The sequence below is a fragment of the Miscanthus floridulus genome, chromosome 18 (assembly GCF_019320115.1).
Source record: "Miscanthus floridulus cultivar M001 chromosome 18, ASM1932011v1, whole genome shotgun sequence".
Classification (NCBI taxonomy): domain Eukaryota; kingdom Viridiplantae; phylum Streptophyta; class Magnoliopsida; order Poales; family Poaceae; genus Miscanthus; species Miscanthus floridulus.
The window spans coordinates 105,605,559-105,631,204 of NC_089597.1; the positions used below are offsets into that span (position 1 = coordinate 105,605,559).

Here is a 25,646-nt window from a genome sequence, read left to right on the forward strand (position 1 = left end):
TACGACGGGGGCGTGGAGAAGAATTGGAAGATAAATCCCGTTCGCTTGGAGCGATTTTGGAGAAATTTAAAAGAATTTAGATGAATTTGTGAGAGAAAAATACGGTTTCGGATGAAAAAAAAGAAGCGGATCAAATCAGGTTTAAGAGCACACGAGCGGGGCCAAGAACTGTGTGAATACAGTAAAGGATTTGTACTCCTAGACTAAAAAAACAGCCTAAGGGACATATGTTGAAGTTTTTTTTAACTCCACATATTTTGAAGTGTACGTAGCAGTACTCCCTCCATACTCAAAAATAAAGTCGTTTTGAATAGCGATACAGTCTCCAAGTATTACTTTACTCCTTGTTTTTTATAAAAATATTTATCAAAAAGTGATATATGTATATTTTTATGAAAGTATTTTTCAAGACAAATCTATTTATATGGCTTTCACATTTCTAAACTGAACAACTTAAAAGTTATTCATGATTTATATTTTCAATGTTTAACTCAAGCCTTATAAAAAAAATGACTTTATTTTTTAACACGGAGGAAGTACAATTTATAGAGTTATGCTGTTCTCCAACTTATGTACTTGTATGAGTTAAGCAAGTGAAATGACATGAGATGGAAATAATTCAATTCAATAAGGGGGTGTTTGGTTTCTTAGTTCAGATTTTAGTCCCTATCCCATCGAATATTTGGACACATGTATGGAGTATTAAATATAGATTAAAAAATAGCTAATTACACAGATTGCGACTAATTTGCGAGACGAATTTTTTAAGCCTAATTAGTCTATGATTTGATAATGTGGTGCTACAGTAAATATGTGTTAATGATGGATTAATTAGCCTTAATAGATTCATCTCGTAAATTAGTCTACTCCTGTGTAATTAGTTTTTTAATTAGCTCATATCTAGTCCTCCTAGTTAGCATTCAAACATCCGATGTGACACGGACTAAACTTTAGTCCCTGGATCCAAACACCCCTTAAATTCCCGTTGGACGACCATGTGGACATGTACAGTCTGTATGTAGCTGAAATGAAAGGAGCTAGGCCCCGTTTAGTTCCCAAAAAATTTTGCATAGTAACCATCACATCAAATCTTACGGTACATGCATGGAGTATTAAATGTAGACGAAAAAAAAAACTAATTACACAGTTGATCAAGAAATCGCGAGACGAAACTTTTGAACCTAATTAGTCCATAATTAGACACTAATTACCAAATACAAACGAAATGCTACATTGAGCCAAAATCCAAAAAATTTTGGATCTAAACGCACCCCTAATGCCACTCACACTAACGACAGCTAGGACTGCTTAAGTACACTGCAGATGTACTTGACTTAACAGGGCCTCATGGCCATTGACAGTAGCTGGAGGACACAAGTATGAAGTACATGAACACTTCTCCATGAAATATTGCTAGGGGAAGAACCACATAACATTACTATTCAGACAGTGCACCAACAACGTCCACGTTCGTCAATGATAACATTTTCAATAATACTACGATATTCTTCTTAAGACTAGTGAAGTTACAAAAGAAAGAGAAAAAATCTCAAAAGCTACTACTAAGATACTGAAGGTTCAGTAGTTTCCCCGTTTAGATCCAAATTTTTTAGATTTTGGCTACTGTAGCACTTTCGTTTGTATTTGGCAATTAGTGTCTAATTATGGACTAATTAGGTTCAAAAGTTTCGTCTCGCGATTTCTCACCCAACTGTGCAATTAGTTTTTTTTCGTTTACATTTAGTACTCTATACATATGCAGCAAGATTCGATGTGATGAGTACTACGCAAAATTTTTTGGAATCTAAACAGGCCCTTAAACAAATTGACCGACGTAGTAGGGATGCTACTCATCATCAGTACAAGATGCAGCGTGCACCAAAATAGTAGTCTACAGTGACTGCTTATATTGTAGTCATCGATGGTGATGGTGAAGTTGACAGGTGACTTCACGTGATTGTCAGAGAGGCACATCAGTTCATACAGCATCAGCTTCTTGAACTCAACAAATGATTCCTGAGGAAAGAGAAGAAGGCATTAGGACAATTATTAGATTAATTTCAAGTCTAAAGATTATAGAAAATCGCACAAATGACATTGCAGTTAGATAAATACCCTATTAGAATTGCGGATCTTGCAGCCATCAAATTACCGAATGTACAACAGAGTCAAAAGACATGTCACATCTCTACGAAAATGAAAAGAATTCAGTAATCACATTCTTCCAAATTCTTCACAACCAAGAGGAAATTTCAGGTATTATAACTGAAAAACGAAATAGGAGCTTACGAGGTTGGATCCATAACAGTCGGCTGTACAAAATTTATAATCTAGTCCTGCATCTTATGATGCCAATTTTCAAAGAACATTTCAATACAGTTACAAACTGATGCTGCCGACATTTGGATGATGCAATTGTTCAAAAATCAATGATTGATCTTTGTTGTATACAGGGTCAATAACATGGACACATTTGTGTTTGAAATCAAAGAAGTAGCACGACCAGTTCAGCAATATAAAGTCAGGAACGACTATCTGCAAAATGGATGGATGAATCAGTCCAGGAGGAAACTGTGGAACAGAATTCTGGTTGCTCATCATAAGATGATTAAAGGATTTACCATGCGGCAATCTTCAAGCCGATATGCTATAGAAGAACCAATGAACTGCTCTATGATAGATTTGTGGTTGTATGGTTACTCACCAGCCAAACTGAATTACAGATATTAAAGCATGAAAATACCTGACATTCAAATAAAAGTAAGGTACCGCAAACTCAAATTCACGTATATGACGCCAATGAGCAGCAGAGGTGTTTGCATGTGGGAAGCAGAAGAGCTAAAACGTTTTGCAACCAGATCAATTGTGTCCTGCTGTATATTAAGCCTCAATTGATGATGATGATGTGTGCATCTATCATGGAAACAACTAAGTGCTACAGGTTGCTCGGGTGATAGCTTGAAAGGACAAATAGAATGGACCATTATAACCCACCATGAGTTAAATAATAAGCTAAATTGCAACTTAGAAAGTAATGTGCATACCTTGTCTCCAAACTTGTTCCTCACAAAATTTCCGAAGTCTTTGATAATATGATTCTCAATGTATAATTCAGTGTCGCCTTCACCAATAAATGTATGTGAAGCCAATTGAAATGATTCATTGTTTGCATTAGGCAAACGGCACTACACTCAGAAAGGAAAATGTATGAACACAATGACATGTGGTATAAGAACGCATACTTCCTAAACTCTAAACATACCACACTGCTAGCCCAGGTGCCATTTTCGGCTCCAGATGCAGGCGAAGCTTTGTCTACAGCAATCATTAGGCTCAGTGACTTGGAATCATAGACTTTAACACGAGGCAAGATTCCTCTTCGTCTATTCAGAGTACCCGTCTGGATAGATTCAAAATACAGAATCTGCAAAAAGAAAAGATCTAAAAGTAAGCACAAAAACACACACATCTTTCAGAGTACCATTCATTTTAGTGAGCTAACAATATATGATTCCAAAAATAGTAACATTAGCTGTCTATTGGATAGTAATGCCAAAAAAAATATGGCACTGAGCCTCACCTTGCCAGCTAAGTCAAAGAGGATATACAGGAGCACCAGATGTCAATGCCACATCCTCTGCCCCAGCACCAACAACCACATCAGCAATAATATTTTTTCCCTATGCAAAAATCAAAATCAAAGAGTTGGTATTAGCACTAAAGGATCTGAAAGATGCCAGATTTATGTATAAAAATAGATCAACCTCGTTGGCAAGAAAACACTGATCTTTGATGATGCACGCCCACCGCCGTTCCATGTTTCAGCACAGTAAAAACTACTTCTCTCGGCAACTTTAACATTTCTTATTCACATAATTCGATGCAGATGCCAATGGTACCCGTGGTAGTACTAAAAAACGCGAGATCGGACCAGCAAACAGGTAATCTCCAAATCCAGTTCCAGTTTTTGTGTAAGTTGCCTCTACATTTTTAGCAACTTATCATCGACCAACTGGTTGCTGCAGAATGCATCTATGCATTTAACGCACTCATCTGTGAGATTTGCAAAAGCCGTACAAGATATAAAGCAACCACACAAGGATGCTATTGAGGCTATGGGATTTGGGGGGCTGCTTCATATGCCAGACGTGTCTCATGAGAAACATGAAACTGGACCTTGCAGACGCATACCAAGTCAGCAACCAAAGTTTCAATATATGTGATCAAAATATTACTATTCATCCAGAGGATGTCAGTAATATAATGGGACTACTGATTGAAGGCTATGGTGTAGACAAATATGTAAAGAAAACAATGCAGAGTGAAGAGAAAACTGTGAACATTGAATTGTATAAGAGGTATGCCAATGGAAGACACAAGCTCGAGTTAAACCGGCTGGAACAAATGATTTCTACATCAAAAACTCTGGATGATGACTTCAAAAGAGCCTTTGTCTTGTTCACAATCGGTGTCATTCTAGCACCAACTACACAAACCCATGTTCATTGGAGTTATATACAAGTTGTTCGAGAAGTATCAGTTTCCAAAACTGAATTGGGGCCAATTCACTCTGACCCATTTATTAGACTCATGCCATAATTACAAGACACGTAAACAAGCCACCCTACAGAGCAATTTGACTCTTCTACAAGTCAGTTCTATATGATACAACCAACACCTATAAACAGTGTTTATTTTCGGTCTTACGTATTTTCTTCATAGTTTTGGTACTGCGAGCGTGTCATTGTGGCCAGCAAATACGGGGTCAAGTACGACAAGATAATCCAACCACCACTGATGGTGATCTTGAATGAAACCAATGCTATTGCCCGAATGAATGTTTTTCTGAAAGGAGGGGATAAATGGAGGAACTATAAGTTTCCAAACATAGCATCAATATGGTGTTGTTCTTATGCGTACAATCTAACTATCTTAATTGTTTGCATCTTGTGGTGCCCCCTGTTGGTCACACCACCCAGCAAAAAAATGAACCAACGATTAGGGATCGAACACTTCACCTTCTTCACAAACCGCATCCTTCGCCTCCACATTTACCTCGCCTAATCCTCCTCCGCCTCCTCATTCATCTCCCCTCCTCGTCGTCCTCCTCCTCCACCGCTATCCGAGATGACAAAGTCAGCAAAGTTAGTCGCCGCGAAGTCATCCTCCTTGGCCGCGAAGAAGAAGCCCTCTTCCTCGGCCACGAAGAAACCCGCGACCTCTTTCTAGGCCGCGAAGTATAAGCCCTATAAGACCACGACGAAGCCGGCGCCCTCATCCACCGCCGGGGGCACCAAGAAGCCCGTGAAGAAGCGCGAGCCGCAAGAGATTACTGGCGGCGGGGATACCTCATGGGGGAGCGACTGCGTCGCGATGTGCCGCAACTGCTTGAACGAAGATTTGCTGTCTGAACTGGTTGAATGGTGCCGAGAAATGCATGCAGACAAGCTCCTCGGAGACGAGCTCCGACGCGTCAACCTACAACGATGTAATGTCTCTGAATTATCTGATTGAAAGAGTAGGGTTAATTACTGTGCTCAATTATGGAACGGCGCCGGGCGTCCATGGCTTGAACCTTGACATCCAAATGAGTCTACAGAACCAAATGAATGTGGCAACTTTGGGCTTAAGTTTTAACTCTCTTACAAGATAGCAAGTTCCATACCAAAAGGGTTGTAGGTTAAAACTTAAGCTCAAAGTTGCCACATTCATTTGCTTCTACGGACTCATTTGGAAGCCAAAGTCCAAGACATGCACGCCCGCCGTCGTTCCATGTTTCAGCATAGTAATTAACCCTACTCACTCAATCAGAGAATTCAGAGACATTACATCATTGTAGGTTGACGCGTCGGAGCTCGTCTCTGAGGAGCTTGTCTGCATGCATTTCTCGGCACCATCCAACCAGTTCAGACACAGTCCGTTCAAGCAGTTGCGGCACATCACGACGCAGTCGCTCCCCGATGAGGTATCCCTACCGCTGGTAATCTCCTGCGGCTCGTGCTTCTTCACGGGCTTCTTCGCGCCCCCGGCGGTGGACGAGGGCGCCAATACTCCGCGGCCGAGAAAGAGGCCGTTGACTTCTTCGCGGCCGAGGAAGAGGGCTTCTTCTTCGTGGCCGAGGAGGACGGCTTTGCGGTGACTAATTTTCCTGGCTTCGTCATCTCGGACGGCGGCAAAGGAGGCGGAGGAGGAGGATGGGAGATGAATGAGGAGACATCGGAAGAGGATTAGGCGAGGTAAATGTGGAGGCGGAGGATGTAGTTTATGAAGAAGGTGAAGTGTTCGATCCCTAATCGTTGGTTCATTTTTTTGCTGGGTGGTGTGACCAACAAGGGCACCATAAGCTGCAAACAATTAAGATAGTTAGATTGTACGCGTAAGAACAGCACCATATTGATGCTATGTTTGGAAATTTACAGTTCCTCCATTTATCACCTCCTTTAGAAAACCATTCATTCGAGCAATAGCATTGGTTTCATTTCAGAACACAATCAGTGGTGGTTGGATTGTCTTGTCGTACTTGACCCCATATTTGCTGGCCGCAATGACGTGCTACCAGTACCAAAACTATGAACAAAAGAAAGAAAATACGTAAGACCGAAAATAAACATTGTTTATAGGTGTTGGCTATACCATATAGAACTGACCTGTAGCAGAGCCGAATTGCCCTACAGGGTGGCTTTGTTTACGTGTCTTGTAATTATGGCATGAGTCTAATATATGGGTCAGAGTGAATTGGCCCCAATTCAATTTTGGAATGACTGATACTTCTCGAACAACTTGTATATAATAACTCCAATGGACATGGGTCTGTGTAGTTGGTGCTAGAATGACACCAATTGTGAACAACACAAAGGCTCATTTGAAGTCATCATCCGAAGTTTTTGATGTAGAAATCATTTGTTCCAGCCTGCTTAGCTTGAGCTTGTGTCTTGCATTGGCATACCTCTTATGCAATTCAGTATTCACAATTTTCTCTTCACTCCGCATTGTTTTCTTTACATATTTGTCTACATCATAACCTTCAATTAGTACTCTCATTATATTACTGACATCCCCTGGATGAATAATAATACTTTGATCACATATATTGAAACTTTGGTTGCTGACTTGGTATGCGTCAGCAAGGTCAAGTATCATGTTTCTCCTGAGAGATGTCTCTGGCATATGAAGCAGCCCCCAAAATCCCATAGCCTCAATAGCAACCTTGTGCGGTTGCTTTAAATGTTGTACGGCTTTTGCAAATCTCACAGGTGAGTGTGTTAAATGCATAGATGCATTCTGCAGCAACCAGTTGGTCGATGATAAGTTGCTAAAAATGTAGAGGCAACTTACACAAAAACTGGAACTGGATAGTGAGATTACCTGCTTGCTGGTCCCATCTCGCGATTTTTTAGTACTACCACGGGTACCATTGGCATCTGCATCAAATTACGTGAATAAGAAATGTTAAAGTTGCCGAGAGAAGTAGTTTTTACTATGCTAAACATGGAACGGCGGCGGGTGTGCATGACGGCCTACCTCCCCCGATTTCCCCTTCTAAGGCAGCCGGATTTGGAGAAGAGAGGGAGAGGCCGGAGAGAAAGGACGCGCGAGCAAGGAGAAATCGAGTGTTCGGAAAACATTTTCTTGCGTTAAATATGTAGTAGAACATCGCCAAGCGCCGCCACCGCCAGCCGCCCCAGCCATCGCCCCGCCACGGCGCGGTAGGGTGTGGACGGAGCTCCGACCACCACTACCGCGGCCACCGGAGCTCCGTCCACACCCCACCACGTCCGCGGTGACCGCCATCCCCCTCCACCCCACCATGAGGACAGATCAAGAGAACCTCGGAAAATCCCATCCTAACCACATCAAACAATACCAAGAGAATGCACGATGGTTACCTCGGAAAACAGATCAATCAAAGGTGATCCATCAGCAGCACCTTTCTTGGACGGATCCATCTCGAACTATATTGTAGGAACTCGAAATAGCCAACCATCTGAGCTCCGTGAACAGGAGGTGCCGAAGAAGAGAAAGTGTCGCAGGAAGAAGATAGCAAGTAGAAGGTGGGGAAAGTGCAAGGCGTGCCTAAATGAGGACGACGCCGAACTCTTTCTATACCTAAAATGCCCCGACCAACTGATCGGGTAGGAACAGAAACTATTAAACTCTCCAACTGTACCAACTAACATTGTGGGTCCCGCAGCCGAGATGGACGGTCAGGATAGCCCATGCGGCCACATACACAAGCGGCGACGCTTTTCCCGGGCTACTTTGTGTCTCCCACTTCTAAAAGACATGGATGCAGCCAAACTATAAAATTCAGCAAATAACTTGAGTAGGCACTGCGTATTTCAAAAACAAGTGAAAATAGGTGCAGAAAGTAGAACGTAGTTTATTGCAGCACAACATAATTTAGGGGGGAATATTGAGTGACAGGAAATGCTAAGTGATCAACTTTAGAAAAAAGCACCATAAAATAGATTAGTGCATCAGCCTAAACGGTTCACAAAGAAGTAGTCATCTAGAGGGGAAAAGACTGTCATTTGATAACGATGCACCTGGCTGGAAAACCCTCAGCTCCAAACCAACCTTATAGGTAAGCAATTCAACATCTAGCAGCCTTCTTCAAGATCATCCAGTTTCAGAGCTTTGACAACAATAATTTCCTGAAAAAGGAAAACAGCCTAATCAATCAGAGCATAAAAGCATATTTTACCATCTTGCAAAGTACTCCCTCCGTTCCAAATTATAAGTCGCTTTGACTTTTTTGGTTCACCCATTTTGCTATGTATCTAGACATATTATTTATCTAGATGCATAGCAAAATGGATGTACCAAAAAAGTCAAAGTGACTTATAATTTGGAACGGATGGAGTAGTATACTTCTAAGATCTATATCACCGACACAAATAATGTAATGTTCTTCCCAGGTCCACAAGATAAAGTTAACTACCAAAAGAGCAGACTAAAGTAAGCAGAATCATTATTGCTAAGCTTGTCAGCAACATTATCAGTATAATATTTCTAGTCTAAAAGCTCAAAGTGTCTCTTACACAATCAAAGGAGTGTTTGCTGTTCTTGAAAAACAAAGACAAATTTATTTAAAACAAATTCATCAACCAATCAGCATTGCAATGATTAAATGCTGATTTGCTTTGTCCATGTAAAACCTCCACAATCTGGGTACCCTTTTCATTGATATCAAGAGTAGTATTCAAGACAGTGTGAAGCCTTGAAACTCAAATAGCAGAAATCACATCTAAATAACACCTTTCGTCAACTGGTTAGTCAGAAAGAAGAAATTAGCAATACAGAGAGATCAAAATAGTTGAAATTCACGCCCTCCCAATCCAACGAAAATTTTAAGGTGTTAATTAAGAAATATGAGCAATTTTGCCTCATCGTGTCAACTTCCCTTCAAAAGTTACATCTAGGTTCAACCAACCCTAGACTTGATACAACCTGTGGCTGTGACCTCTGGTTTCATCTTAGTACCTTTTAACTACTACAAAATTCTATGGTGTTTCCAAAGAAATGTAGCAGGAGCTATCTTATTCCATAGAGAGTTTAAAATAGGTAGTGGCACAAAAGGAAAACCGCTTATCGGTTGAAGAGTAATTATTGCCAACTTGTTGCAAATATGACAAATGGCCTGTCACTACCGGATACACAAGAGCCATTTGATTGATGTGCTGATGTTTGGACAACTTTTGCAAGGGCTTCTCTTCTGATTTTTTTAATCAAAACATAAAGTGTCAGTTAAAACTTCTTGCTGCCACAAATCCTTATGATTTCTGAAATCTGCAGGTGTGATCTGCAGGCTGACAGTCTGACACATGTTGATAGAAACCATTCTCTTTAGCTGGTAGACATATCATTCTTTCAATACCCATAGCATGTTGAATTTTATGAGTGGGCAGTTCACCTAATAGCTTAAAATTTTAGGGAAATTTTGATGAAGTAACCGAGTAACCATGGTTTATACCCAATACAAAAATGAGAAAAACAAACAACTGTTTCTGAAGGGTTCTTTTAGAGCTAACATTTTCATTTCATAGTAATTCAACAAAGCAATGCCTGTTACTGAACTTTTCTGCAGTTCACAGTTATTAACTACTCCATCCGTTCCAAATTATAAATTGTTTTGACTTTTTTGGTACATCCATTTTTGCCATGCATCTAGATAAATAATATATCTAGATACATAGCAAAATAGATGAACCACAACAGTCAAAACAACTTATAATTTGGAACAGAGGGAGTACAGTAGAACAACGAGAGAAAATAAGAGAATTTCGTACTGCACACAAGTTTTTTTTATATAGAGTTAATAGAGAAAGTCAAAAGAATGACCACATGTGCAGGTAGCTGGTAGATAATCCACCCGTACAGAGACAGCCAATATAACATGTGCACATCAATCAAACTAACACATAAACCGAACAAAAACACTTGCACCAAATCAATTACGAAGGATGTCCTGCGCTGAGATTACTTACAGATCAAAATCCTGACATTGGTGCTATTAACCAGCACCAGCAGTTTTGCGCAATCCTCTGAAAATACAACAAAATATTAGAATGATAAATACTTTGATCAGATCAATCTCCTAGGGATTAATTATACCTCCCAAGACGATTGGCATCGTATCTGACTCTGAAAGGGGACGAGCGGCCGCCATGGGCCATGGCCATGGTCGACTGCGTGGGCGAGGTGAATCGCACCGGCTTTGCGCTTCTGGGTTCTGGCTGAAACGAAACGTGGGGGCTGGGGAGGGTGGCGGCGGGGCGAGAGAGACGATCTGGGCGAGTTTATTTATGGTTCTTTTAACGGAGCGATTAATAGTCTGACCCAAATTAGGGGGCCGTTTTGCAAATATTAGGATACGGTTAGCAAACGACCTAAAATAGTGTTCGGAACTATAAAATACCCTGATCGCAATAAATAATCACGATCCGAATCAGGAGCCTATTTTGAAAATACACGCAACATGGCTGAAGACCATCTAGTTCCATTCAGAAATTTGGCAATTACAGTTTCCCGAAGGAAAAAAAAAGAGCGAATCAGGCAGCGCATGCTATTGGTTTTTCCTGTAATTGCAAGGTATTGTATGCTTTAAGTTCTGTATCACCCACACGAATTGATGGTGTAACGTTTTTACAGAACCACAACCACTAGAAAAAGTTAGCACTACGATTCTACTGAAGTGAAAGGGAAAAGTACAAAGAAGCTTGTCAAAGACTCAAAGTTCGCATCACATCATTATTTAATTTGTTCAGGAAGCCTGTCATGAACATTATCAGATCTTTCCCGTCTAAAGGCCCAAAGTGTCTCCTGCACTAACGAAGACATGTTCCTTATTCTCTCATAAAAACAAATTAAATACAAGCATACTCCTATTTTACTTGAATTCACAAACACATGGACACCACCTGGATTGACTACTAATTTGCCTTTTCCATGTAAGATCTCTTGTGTTGACGTCAGATTGATCTCAGATCACACGCCAGCTAGGGCTATGTCGCTCGGGCTGCCACGGACTGAAGAACGAAGAACACAGCAAGGATATCACACTTACGTGGTGAGTCGTCACGAGAGGTTTATGAGCAAACCACCAAAGAATAGCTATTGCGCTTACGTGATGAAAAACAACTAGTTTTCGAGCAAACCATAGCAAAGGAACCGTCGAAGCACTCGTCCGGGACAGACTCCGTGGGGGCAAGGACATCGCCAGGTTGCCCTAGGTCGGCCGGCAAGCCTAGGAGCCATCTTTGGTTGTCAGATCAAGCGATGAACAGTAGCATGAGGTTGGAAAAGACGTAAAGGAGTTGTAGATGAAAAAAGATGATAGATTGTTGGATGTACTCAATCGCCCATGATCCTATCATATATAGGGCGGGATGGTCAAATCCCAGTAGAAAACCCTCCCAAAACTTATTTTTCAAGTTTTCCACAAGTTTGGAAGAGTTCAGATCGGAATCCATAAGTCCAAATCCGAACAAAGTCTTTTTTAGTCGTTCGGAAGTACTTGTCGGAACTTCTAGCACTTGTCGGGACTTCCGACATAAAGATGACCACGGGCACTTCGCGTAGGTTTGTCGGAAGTTCCGGTGATTGTCGAAACTTCCTGTCGACGAAATCTGGTCGGTAGTCTACCAAGAGGTATACCCGCGGTAGTAGATGATCGGTGGAGGTGCGCGTAATACAAATCGGATGGTGACACAAGGCGAAGAGACAACGATTTAGACAGGTTCAGGTACGTCATGTGTCTTTGTTGGATTGTATTGTATATGAGATGAATTCGAGGGGGTCCCTGCCCGCCTTATATAGTCTGGGGGAAGGGTTACAAGTCGGTTAGATCTAGATCTATTTGGTTATATGGTAAGTATTTACAAGGAATACAATATCTATCATATCTGAACAAATCATTCTCTATCTTCAAGATTCTTTCCTGAAACTATATGAAGCATGCTGATCGGTGTCTTATGTCACACGCCTTCTCCTTATGGGTTGGACCTACCCTAGTGGTGTGGCCCATGTCTACTGCCGTGGGTACCTAGGGTTATATCCCCCACAGCTAGTCCCCGAGCGTCTTGTATCCGCTAAGCAACGCCGTCTTGAGCAAGTTCGAGAAGTTTAACTTGGAGTCAGCCAGCAAATCTAACAATCTCACCACTTTAACTAATAATCCAATCAACAAAACAAAGTGCTGACCAGTTTAACTAGAAATCCGATCAGTTTGACTAGTGATCCGATCGGTAGAAATTAAAGCTAGCCAATTTATCAGGTGACCTGATCTCGGACTTTAGCCAAGCAAGGCTTGCCAGAAGGATGTAAGGAGCTCAAGTTTAAAATTTAAAAATTCTCTGCCTTAGGTGAAGTGTACACACTTAGGCTTCGTTGGCAAAGTCAGATGATCATCATCCATGACTTAGGCAAAGAGGGTATTAGTACTGATATATGCACCGCAAGGTGCAATATATACATTATAGTCTTTGAGTCTGACAGGAGGTGAAGAATGCCCCTGGTGTCAGGGTCAAAGAATATCAACGACTGAAAAGAAAAAAAAATAAGAACTTAGCCAACCATTAAATTTGATACCAGCACCGTGTGGCAGAACCGCCTAATCTAACGCCTCTTAGGAGTACCGTCTTTCATTAGACACTAAGCACCCAAGGGAAAACACCAAGTTACTCGATTCCGTCGGGCACACCCCAGGAGAGAACCCGAAAATCCATATTTTTCCATCAGGATCACAAATAAGAGAATAAAGTTTACATCATTCTTAACCATTTCTTACATCACTTTTAATACAACATCAGAGTATAATATTTATTATTATAACAGCGGAATGTAATCATATTATCAGAGTTATGAATAATTTAATTAACAGCAGAATATAAACATGTGATCAGAATTATAGCAGAAATAATTATCTATTCATGGTATGATGAAGCATTGATAAATAAACTATGACAACAGATTATAAAACTTTCCTTTATAAAATATTTGGTGAGAGTTATAATTAAAAACTACGATCACAGCGTAAAGAAAATCCTCTCTGAGCCCACCAGGAGAAATCCACACACAAGGGTCAGCTCTAGCATCCACCTATCACCTGCAATAGGGGGAATAAAACCCTGAGTACTCAATTGTACTCAGCAAGACTTACTCGACAGGAGGAAAGAAAAAGACTCCAAAGATATGCATGGCTATCTGGCTTGTGGGTTTATTGCATCTGCAAGAGCATTACTATAAGTGTGTCCTTATATTCAATTTTTATTAGCAGTGCATTAGTTCATTAACTAACCATTCTATGTAAGCACGTGTGCTACTTTCAAGCAGGTGGTAAGCAATCCGATTTTCTTTTTTCATCTTCCATCTTTTATCTTTCAGTTCTTACTACGATGCTAAACCGTAGACAAGTCGTACCGGATCGCCCGGCGATTCGTGAATCAATGCCCCAGCGGGGTACCCTAAAAACACACGTCCTGCTTGTATCCAAAGCACAAGCAGGACCAACCCATCATCCTCCTGTCCTGGATGTCTAGGTCCCCGTTCAAACTGGGACTTGGGCCCTGGGTCCTGGACTCAGTGCGGTGCAAGGACCTCCTAACCCAAAAACCACTAAGACAGTCGGTCCGGAAAAGAGTCGGATCCACGACAAGAGAGCAACAAGTCTTCTAAGCGCCCATACCCAAGTATGTGCTCGGGATAATAAGTCTGTGACTTGCCTAGAGCCTTATGCAATGGCCGGTCCTTAACTGACACAGACAGGGAAAACAGTGTAACCAAGCCATGCCCCGTGTCTACGGCGACAACCTCTTACACCCACCAATACCCAAACTATATCCCTGGCCGGTCACAATTTTTCCTTTCCACCATTTATATTTATTCCAAGTGATAATAATCCAATAATATATTTCCTATCTCTCGCGAGCGACAGCCATCACTCGACTTCTACCGGAGTCCTGTAGCATTGCAATCTACATGATCCTGTCATACTAGTAAGACTCATAGGATAAAGATATATATATGCAAGTGGATTTCATTCAACTCCTTAAAACTTAATGCACAAATATAATTTAAACTGCAGAAAAGTAGGGGTTATGCACCAGGGCTTGCCTGAGTAAAATATAACTAAAAGTTAGTATCTGCATCTTTAGATCATCCACCGACAACTGAATAGAGAACCCATTGCATCATCTTCTGGAGAGAATACCATTACACCATCTTTGGGTTCCCATTCATCCTTCAATTGATCTGTTGATCCATCATCGTACCTATATGATATGCATTGATGCAAATGCATAGATGTAAATAACCAATGACAGCCGAAACGCTTAGAAATCCGATCGCGCCTCACAAGCTAACAAGATAGCTCTAACGATGACCGTACTTAGGCTACATATCTATGTTGTCGAAAAAGACGTTATTTCTCAATAATTATTTTAGTTATATAAACTCAAGTTGTTTCTTTATTCGAAATAGGGCATCATCATCTATCTAGCAACTAATTATTCTGGAGCTACAAAAATTACAGTGAGTACCTAATATTGCTAAGAGCCTACTGTAAAAATTTTAGATCCAACACTATTACCAATTTATCACAACAATTCCTACAAGTTTATGTTTTTACAATATTAAGTACCTTAATTTAATTATATAGCTTCTAAGAATATTATCAAACTATGTGAACAAAATATATTAACAGGTAGATCATGATTTTAGAAACTCAACAAAACTTGTTTCACAATTTTTGGATTCCTATACCATTTTATATTGATTTTACAAGTTAAACAAGAAACTAATTTTAGAAAAGCATTTCGGAAATGAAAAGGGTCGGCGGCCACTAAACTGGCCCAGCTGCCTGGTTGGCATCGGCCGGCCCGTGCGGGCGAGCCCAGCACGGCGATGCTGAGACCGCGCGCGGTGACGGTGCCCATAGGCCAAACTGCCTGAGGCCAAGCTCGTGCACGAAATTTAAAGCACGTGCGAAAACCCATCTAACTCATTTTGGGTTCAATCATCTAAACTACGCTCAAGAAGGTGCATCGGACTATCAACCAAAGCTAAAACATGCCACTACTCATTAATTAGATTTCACGAAATAAATTCATGAACTTGGTGTCGTCAAACCGTTTTTAACTTGAAAGTTTTCTAAATCTTCGAGCTGGGTTAAGAAACACTGGCTAACCATATTATGTTGCTAAAACAAAAGTTGCATTATTTTCTACAAAATTTATACTTTAATTTTTATTAAAATCCCAAACACACGTTCTATATTATTGTCGCTCTATAAAAATCACTTTTCAAATATGTTTTAAATCGAAAATCTGAGAAACTCATTTCGAAAAATTTTCTTAGGCCTAAATCGCGGTGCTAAACAAGCTTGTAACACTAGGGGTGTTACACACTGCTAGGTGCAATGTATACATTGTAGTCTCCGATCCTGACAGTAGGTGAAGAAGACACCTGGTGTCAGGATCAAAGAATTTCAATAATCACTTTAATCAAAACAATCAATTTCTAGCTTAGCCGTGCACACAGCTAGTCCCCAGCTTAGCTGAAGAATCAGTAAGAAGAAAAAACAGTACATTCACCGCAAGGTGAAGTGTACATACTTAGTCTTCAAGCCTGTTGTAAGATAGAAAATATCTTGTAGCAGGATCAAAGAATTAAGTGTAAAGGACGAAGTCCCCACACTTAGCATTGGACATCTGGAGTAAAACTTGATAATATCGAGTAGTAAAACATGAAGAAAACAAAAAGTGCTTAGCACTAGATTGTTACGATAGATATACTTATCGAAGCCTTTGACGTGCCGCCCAAGATCAGCACCCTGATCTAGACAGTATGGAAAACCTTGATATCACACATAACATGCAGCGTCGGCAAAACATAGTAAGCCAACAAGCGAATCGGCAGACGAAGTCCCAGCATAGCTAGCGAGCCCCCAGTGTAACTGACGATGAAACGATAGACAATCCGACCAGTTGGTTGGCGAAGAATCAAGTACCGAGTATCCCAACCAACTAGTCGGCAGCGAAGTGAGCGCCGAGTAGAAGTGAATGTCGAACGGTCCGACCAACTAGTCGGCGATGAAATCATGAACCCAGTGATCCGACCAGTTGATCGGCGAAGAAATCCGAAGGCCAGATGGTGCGGCCACCCAGACGATGATCCTGCAATACAAATATGTAGGACGGGTAGTACATGGTTTAAAAATAAAATATATCAGGAGCAATATATCGGTGAATTTTATATCCTGCAGAACAGTTTATGTTTATTTGGAGTTTGTTCATATTTGTAAAAAGAATAAAATCCTTAAAATTTGGAGAGTGCTGAGCACTTAAAAATGGAGAAAAATTGGAGAGCACAGAGAGCATTGGAGAACCATGGCGAAAATAGAGAACATAGCGAAAATGAAGAACCATGACGAAAATTGGAGACCGTGGCGAAAATTAGAGACCGTGGAGAAATTTGGAGACCATAGTGAAATTTGGATACCGTGACAAAATATGGAGACCGTGGCGAAATATGGAGAGTGCTTAGCACTATACTGTGGCGAACATTGAAGAACATGGCAAAATTTAGAGAACATGAGGAAATTTGGAGAACATGGAGAGTGCTTAGCACTATACCATGGCAAACATTGGAGAACATGGAGAAATTGAAGAACACGGAGACATTTGGAGAGCATGGAGAGTGCTTACGACTCAAGCGACTCGCTTAGCAGCTCGCTTGGCGGCTCGGCGGCACGATGGCTCGAGCGGCTCGACGGCACGGCGGCATGGCAGCACGGCAGCACGACGGCTCGAGTGGCTCGGTGGCACGGCGGCATGGCAGCATGGTGGCACGGTGGCTTGAGCGGCTCGACGGCACGGCAGCTCGGCGGCTCAGGGGCTACATAGAGTCATAGGCAAATGGGCGTAATCGGAGCCTGGCAGAGTCAATTCATGTGGGGAGGCGAAGACCTTGAGCGTGTTCGACCGAGGCGAGGGCGCAGTCTGATTTGAATGGCGATAGTATACATCATCTTAAAGATGTTTAGCATGGAGAAATAAGTAATTTGAGAAAAAAAATATGGAAAACAAATGGAGAAAGCATAGGGCCGCCGCTGCTGTTGACATCACGGATAGAATCATTATTGAAATGCATATATACATAAAAATGTACATATCTTTAGTAGAACGTCTCAAGGATAGAAACACCTAAGGTGTTCAATGCGCCATGAATTAGGGGTGTCGACGCCGTCTTGATCGCAGAGCCTATATGACACTAGTCGGGTCATAGCTTTTATATGTATGGACCTTCTTAGAGTCGGCGATGCAAGCCTCCATTCTGGCCGAGAGGTCCATCGCTTCGGCGATGGTGAGTCCTTCTCTTTCGCATTTGTAGGCAGTGGAGACGTTGATGCGTAGGGTGAGGACTGGCAAGGTGATCTGCACGCACTCAGTATGGAACTGGTGGATGCTGCCAAACTAGACTGGCAAGGTGATCTGGACCAAAGGTTGGGATGCTCTGCTAGGTACAATACCCCAGAATGGAGAATCAATAGGAACGAGATCATCCTTAGTGAGTCCTAACTCAGTTAGGGCTCAGGCAAAGAGGATGTTGAGGGCACTCCTGCCATCAATTAGGACCTTCTTGAACCGCACGTTGTGGATGGTTGGATCTAGCACGAGTGGGAAATGCCCAGGGTGGGGATATCTACCCACTGGTCGGCCCTACTGAATGTGATAGGATGCTCCGACCAGTATAGATATTTAGGATTAGCGACTGTGTCATACTTGGTGACCGACATGACCTACCGAGCGGTGAGCTTCTGCTAGCGTTTGCTCTCGGAGGCAGCGCATCCTCCGAAGATTGTGGCGATCATCTTGTTGGCATCTTGGAAAGCAAGTCATGCATCCATAGGATGTTCCTCCTCCTTGCCATCATCAGACTCGTCGTCCTTGTGTGTCTGTCGTTTCTGCTGTTCATCGCGGAAAGCTTTGGCCATGCCATAGCATTGCCGCATGGTGTGCTTGCTATTCTTGTGAATTGGGCATGGACCATCAAGGAGCTTTTCGTAGGTAGCATTAAAATTGCGCTTAGCGTGTGGCTGCTCTACATTGTTGATGAAGTTTTCTGGTCGACGGCGACGTGGCTGTGCAGTCCTCGATCCCTCTGGGCGATCATTATGTCGGTGTTTGTGATCATCATAATGCCTGTCATGATCTACATAACGCCGTTCTTCACGGCGATCATCATCACGACGTGGGTGCGATGCGAGTGGGAAGCACGAGCAACATCATCCTTGAACTGTCGATCAACTTCTTCAAAATCTATGTATGAATTTGCAACCTTGAGTAGTTCGCCGATGGTCTGAGGCCTCTTGCGGTAAAGTTTGGAGCGCAGCTCCTGATGATGATGGAGTCCTCTGGTGAAAGCGAAGATGGCCTCGCTGTCCCCGATGTTGGGGATGGTGTTCCTTGTTTCAGAGAAGTGCCTAATGTAGCTTCATAGAGGTTCCCCAGAGGTCTAATGGAGTTTCTCCAGATCATATTTTGTACCAGGCTATTGGCACGTTGCCATGTAATTCTCAACAAAGATTTTCTTGAGATCATCCCAAGATTCGATGGAATCCTCCCTTAGGCCCATAAGCCAATTGTTGGTAGATTAGGAGAGCATGACAGGCAAATAATTTGCCATTACGTCGTTGTTTCCCCCGGTGGCACGTACGGTGATCTCATAGAGCTGCATCCACTGCTCGGGATTAGCATTGCCATCGTAGGGATCGACCCTAAAGATCTTGAAACCTGTAGGCCACTGTATAGCTCGTAGCCTTGGGGCGAGCTCCCATTGGCTCAATAGCAGGGAGTGGTCGGAGGCTAATGGGGTCGCCATGTTAGTCGTTGTACTGCTGTCGGCATTGGAGTTCTACCTGATGTCACTGGGCATGACTGTTCTCAATGCAATTGTGAACATCGAGATTGGCGTTGATGCGGTCATAGGCATCACCGCACGGGGGTTGATTAACCTCCTGGTTGGCGTTATGAGCTCATCGGCCATGCTGATTTTGTGGTCCTTGTGATCTAGGATTGATGGCAACATTTCCCCTGAACCCCCTTGGACAATCTGGCCACTATGGTAATGACTCTCCCCATCATGACGAAAACTACGGGGGTTACGACTACGTGCAGTCGCTGTCGAATAAGACAGAGTTGGGTTCTAGATGTCGTTGACTTGGACCTAAGCTGCTTTAAGCAGTGCTAGAATCTTTAGTACCTCCGGCATTGATGGGAGTTGAGCCAACTCATGGATAGCCACAGCCAGATTGGCGCTCGGCGTCTCCTCCACTTGCTGGTTGTCCACCACGATGAACTCCTATTGGAGATTGTCGATGAAATATGGTCGGCAGTCTACCTAGGGGTATGCCTAAGGTAGTAGATTGTCGGCAGACAGATGCGCAAGCTACAAACAAGATGGTGACGCAAGATAGACACAAGGTTTTATCCAGGTTCGGCCGCCGTGAAGGCGTAATACCTACGTCCTGCGTCTGATTGTATTGCTGTATGTCAATGAGATATATTTTTTAGAGGGGTCCCTTGCCCGCCTTATATAGTCTGGGGAGCAGGGTTACAGATCTGGAAACTAATCCTAATCGGTTACAATTGCTATAGCTGGCCAGATAAGGATTCCTATTCTAACCGACTAGGATCTTGCTTGATCTCCAAGTCTGTCTTGACTCCTTGCGTGGGACTCTGAACAGATCGGCCGAGCCACACGTCGTCTTCCAGTGGACCGAACCCCCTAAACTGGGTCGGTCCAAGCCTAGCCGTAAGGGTATAGGGGTTAATACCCCCATAGTTAGTCCTCGAGCACCATGTATTATGTTACGACACGCCGTTTGATCTTCTTCGGCTAAGGCAGTCTGTCTTCATGTCATCTCCAACTGGCTGAAACATCGACCAAGCAAATACGCTAGTATTCTGGTCCGCACAGAGGGCAGTAAACCACGATTATAGCCAAAAATTCCGGTTGTCCGAAGAATGCATGGCGCTCTAAAGAAAAAATAAAAAGATTTCTTTCCTGATCAAGTGTGCCCACTTGTATTTCTGAAAAGAAATGTAAGTGACCCTTGTACAATAGTTGTTATGGCCAATAGTCAGAGCGTAGGGGTCGATAAAACAAACACATTCACCGCAAGGTGAAGTGTGCCCACTTAGTCCCTGACCTTGGTAGTAGGTGACGCAGGCACGTGGTGCCAAGGTCTAAAAAGAATTCCCAATTAAGTTGAAAATCCAATCATAATACAAGCGATACGAGATGCACCGGCAGGTGCATCATACCGATGTAGTCCCCGAGCTTGCTGGAAGGTGAGGTATCAGCCTTGTAGCAAGGTCCAAATAAATGCCTCTTGACTGTATATGAGTACAAATCACATGTAGCCAAGGAGAGCTGTCTCCGAGCAATGTTCGGAGAGTGATCAGAACGGTCCCTGAGCACGATAGTGGTCTGGACAATCCCCGTGCATGATGGTGGTCTGGATAGGCTCCGAGAACTACAGTGGTCTGGACAGTCCCCGAGCACAATAGGTGGTCTAGACAGTCCCTGAGCACAACGGTGGTCCGGATAGTCCCCGAGCACAACGGTGGTCTGGACAGTCCCCGAGCACAACGGTAGTCTAAACAGCCCCTGAGCACAAGAAGTGCGGCGAAAAACCATATGCCACTTGTACAATTATTTTGTGTATTTTTTATTTACTCGCTCTGTTAAATCCAATCTAACATGTCTGGTCAAAAAAGTAGACGGGTATAGCACGTCATACTGCCTTCTTGTCTTTTTAAGCAAACTGTTGCGTGGCACCTATAAGTAGGTGCGTCAGTGTGGGCCCTCTCACACTGGTAACGAAGAGGCGCATACACTGATAACGAAGAGGCGCATAAATTGGCGTAGATCTCGAGGCTGTGAAAACAACTGTCTACGGCGTGTGCGCACGTCTCCCAAGAATCTCGGGCAGACGAAACGGTAGAACTCTTGGTTAAATACAGTATAGAATTGGAAGTTACTTTTTACTGAACCCCATTACCATTCACAGCCGTAGCCTTCTTCTTCCTCTTGCCAACCCTAATACCTCCGAAATCACCACCAATCAATCCTCCATAGTTTCCTCGTTCATCAGCAAGGCCAGATTCATGGCGAAAAGTGACGCACAGAAGAAAGCAGGAGTCATGGCGAAGGAGTGGTGGAAATCGAGAAGCAACGAGCAGACCATTGAAGACCTCGTCACCATGGGAGTACTCCACAACAAGGAGCTCATAGGATGGCATGCACCGAAGGGCGAAGGGTACCCCGATCCACAACCAAGTGAGATCGTGGTGTTCGAAGACTTCTTTAAGCAGGGATTTGGGGTTCCGGTACATCCTTTCCTTCAGGGGCTCTATTTGTACTATGAGATTGGGATTTGCAATCTGCATCCCAACTCGATCCTCCTTGTCGCCACCTTCATTCACCTTTGTGAAGCATATGGCGGCTTCCAGCCCCATTTCGATTTTTTCGCCATCTTTTCTGTCTGCGGAAGAAAGGAAGCGGCGGCTCAAAGATAGCCAGAGGTGTGTACCTCAACCTCCATGACGGAATGAAGCCCCAGTACCTGCACTGCCCATGGAACATGTCGCTTGACGACTGGTATAAGAAATGGTTCTACATCCGTGAAGAGCCAAACAAGATCACACTGTGCGACGTGGGATTCATTCTGGAGAAGAAGACAAGCTGGTCAGAGAAACCCGAGCACCCGGAATAGATTCTAGAAATATTTGGGATGATCCCATGGAAGAAACTGGACGGTTTGAGCGTGGTCGGGAGCTTCATCAGCCGATGGATCTAGCCGTGCCAGAGGAGGGTACATCCTGGCTACGAGTACCAAGGTAGCGCAGACCCGATGAGGACGAGGCCGGAGGCGCTTGACAAGAACGAAGTCAAAGCCAGAATTGGAGAGCTATTTAACTTAGCTGATCCAAATTATGTTAGATTGAGCGACATCGAGCATGCTTTCAAACTCGCCTGACCTCCCCCAAAGGTAACTCATCTTGCCTTGTACCCGTAGTCTTATATTGTAGTAGAAACTTACTGTGTTATCTCCTATTTGTTTCCCAGATTAATGGTCGGGATAGAGCGATAGTGTTTGTGTCGCCACCCCCTGGTGTAAATTGGCTGCAAGTTGCTGACCTAACCACCCAGACCAGCGTTGGGGTCGAGGACGTCAACTGGGACATGCTCGGAGTTGGAGAGGAGGCAGTGGCCAAAGCTGCTGGTAAGCGGCCGACGGCCAGCAAGCGTCGTCAGGCGATCTTTACTTTGTCGGACGATGACATAGAGGAGGGAGAGGATGCAGATATCTTCCGACTCATCCCTCAAAAGAGGAGGAGGCAACTAGAGTCGTTGGAGCAGGGTGGCTCCTCCGTGCCAGTGGGACCTACATCGCCGACCACTGCAGCGCGAAGGACAAGCGGTGGAGGGGTCGAGCACCAAGGCCCAGCGGTGGTGCTAGATGTAGAGGGAGATCAGGTGTCACCCGCACAGCACGTGGAGCAAGCACGGCTGAAAAGACGCGCCTTTGCCATATCATTCCATGCTTCCAACATGTAAGTATTTGTGATCTTGATGTAAGCTAGCAATTTGTATTGAATATGGTTGCCTTCTGAACTTATCTCGGATGTACTAGTTCGACGTCCACCGAAAATCCAGACCAACTAGCCAAGAGCGGTGTGGCTCCACCATCAATTTTAGAGAAGACTGCCTAGTAGCCGGCCATCGAGGAGCCCATAGCAGAAGGTCCGTTAGGGCCCCAGCAGACAAGCAGTTAGACAACAGTCCCCGAGCAGGGGGTCGAGGGAAGAGCTGAGCCAAACACAAGTGCTCCAAGCATTAACCCTGCTGAGGGCAACACCTCAACGCCAAGGATAACAGAACAGACTGAGGAGCAGCGGCCGGAGGCGAGAGTACAGAGCACATTTGTCGATGCTGCAGCCCGTGGGAAGGCCATAGTGATCGCAGAAGCTGCTAACTCCAGACCAGCACCGATACCCAAAGAAGAGCCCGAAGAGGACGAAGTAGAGGAGGTCCTGGGCCGTCCACATGACAAGCGACAACATGTGTATGTGTCGCGTTGGCGGAACGACCAATGGGTTGTTCATGAGGAAATCCCAGAGGTCGAAGAGACTAAGAAAGTTGAACGAGCGGTGAAACGACTGGTGACAGAGGTCTAGGTATGCCTTGCTTCACCACCTGATTTTGCTGTCTAGTCAAACTTTCTTATCTTTTTGCACACAGGACTTAATGAAGACCGCAAGGTACCGTAAGAAATGCTTCGACCAGATCGAGGCGATCACTGCAAGCAATAAAGAGCTAACGGCGGAAGTGGAATGCTTGCGCCACCAACTTGAAGCCACCAATCATGAGAGGACAGAGCAAGAGTCTTAGAACCAGAACCTGGTCGTCCAGCTCAGTAACAAAGAGCAGGAAAGAACAAGTAAGTAGTCACTTTATCACAACGAGTGCATGACAAGTGTTGTTGCGTTGTTGGTAGTAACAGCTGTAGTGCAGGCTTAGAAGCCGAAGTGGTCCGTCTCCAAGAGGAGAATAGTCGTGCGGTCGTGGAGTGTGACCGCCTGAAGGAGGACAACAAAAAACTGGTGCACGACCAGTCGCAGCTCCGGGACCACATGACCAAGATGAAAGAGGAACTGAAAAGTAAGTATTCCAAACCCCTTTGCTCACTTTTGTTGCCCGCCTTATCTTGTCGTGGTATGACGTTTTAATAGCTTGTACGGTTTCCAGTTGTAAAAGTCAATGCCAAGAAGCATCTGGAGGCCATGATAAAAGACCATGATGGCTGGAAGGCGCAGTGCCAAGAGATCACCAAGGATCAGGACACATGGAAAAACCGGTGCCAGGAGGTGGCAACGGGCATTTTGCTGGTCCTCAACCTCATCGATCCAGCGCTTACAGAGGACGTGCTAAGGACACCACAACTTGGACTGGTCGATAGATGCCGAAAGGCATGGGGATGGTTCCAGGAGTTCGTGAAGGAGGCAGGTGAGTACATAGGCGCACATGTGCTAAGCATGGTACGTGCTCACTACCCCTTGATCGATCTCAAGCGCCTGGAAGCTGGATACCCGAAGGAGGTAGATCCAGACAAGGCTGAGGAGCTACGGATGGCCCAGCTAGACTTGTCGGCGAAAATAATTGGCGACATTAACCTATGTGGAGGTGCGACGTCATCCGTACAGGGAATGCCATTGACAAGTCAGCTGGAAACGCCTTTAGTTTCAAGCCAACCGGTGAAGCCTATGGTCTCGACCAGCCAGGCATCGGTGGGGCCATCTTCTTCAGCTCGACCAGTGCAAGAGTCCTCGAGACTTGAGCACGATGTCAGGCCCAGCGAGCAGTAGGTGCCACGTGCCCCGACCAGCCATTAGTGTAGGCTATAGCTGTAGAAGAAGATGTAGTTGTGTTATTGTAAACTTGGTCCTTTTTAGGCAAGCTTGTAATAACGTAACTGTATATCAGCATAAGCTTGTTTGTTTTGTAGAAAACGTATTTAAGCTTGGATATCATATTGGTGTAACTAAGTGAGAACATGTTAACATTATGTTTAGTTGTACCAGTTTAGTCAACATGTCATCCTGAAGGGTTTGTATGGCTCTGGTTTGTCTTGTGGTCGGGGTGTGAGGTGCGTAGCTCATGCACACGTAGACACACACAAGTCAAACCAGAGGAGACCTGCCGATCACCCGTAGCGTAGAGAGCAGATCTCATACACGCATTGGAAAGAACCGAAGACAGGGCCTGCTCCAAAAACCTGAGAAGGAATGGTGGTCGGTTTTAATGGGTTGAGTTAGAATAACAATAGACTTCGAAGTGACACATTAGAGTGGTCGGAGAAATCATAATAGCTTTATTGAATTAAATCGAAAGTACAAGAGGAGTACATATCTTAGTAGTTAGGCATAGAAACGTCTAAGCTTGTCGATGTGCCATGAATTGGGTATGTCTGTACCGTCTAGATGAGCTAACCTGTAAGATGTTGGGCGTGTAACCTCCTTGATCATGAAGGGCCCTTCCCATGGGGTTGCGAGTTTGTGGACACCAGCCTAATTCGTCTT

General features: G+C 43.8%; 2 long non-coding RNA genes across 5 annotated transcripts; both read right to left on the reverse strand.

Annotated features, from left to right (window-relative positions):
- Nucleotides 1-1,204: 1,204 nt before the first annotated feature.
- On the reverse strand, nt 1,205-10,862 carry LOC136522436 (uncharacterized). 3 transcript variants are annotated; one of them, XR_010775896.1, is made up of 10 exons: nt 10,615-10,862; nt 10,488-10,544; nt 8,578-8,654; nt 3,581-3,680; nt 3,263-3,424; nt 3,045-3,185; nt 2,622-2,743; nt 2,290-2,535; nt 2,116-2,188; nt 1,205-2,016 (listed from the first exon to the last, which is right to left on the reverse strand). It is a non-coding gene; the product is annotated as an uncharacterized lncRNA (long non-coding RNA). The 3 variants fall into 3 exon arrangements; XR_010775895.1 differs by having other exon boundaries at nt 7,887-8,654; XR_010775897.1 differs by having other exon boundaries at nt 7,887-8,672.
- On the reverse strand, nt 6,504-7,660 carry LOC136522437 (uncharacterized). Of its 2 annotated transcripts, XR_010775899.1 has the most exons (4): nt 7,522-7,660; nt 7,366-7,421; nt 6,648-7,281; nt 6,504-6,567 (listed from the first exon to the last, which is right to left on the reverse strand). It is a non-coding gene; the product is annotated as an uncharacterized lncRNA (long non-coding RNA). The 2 variants fall into 2 exon arrangements; XR_010775898.1 differs by having other exon boundaries at nt 7,366-7,660.
- Nucleotides 10,863-25,646: the final 14,784 nt, after the last annotated feature.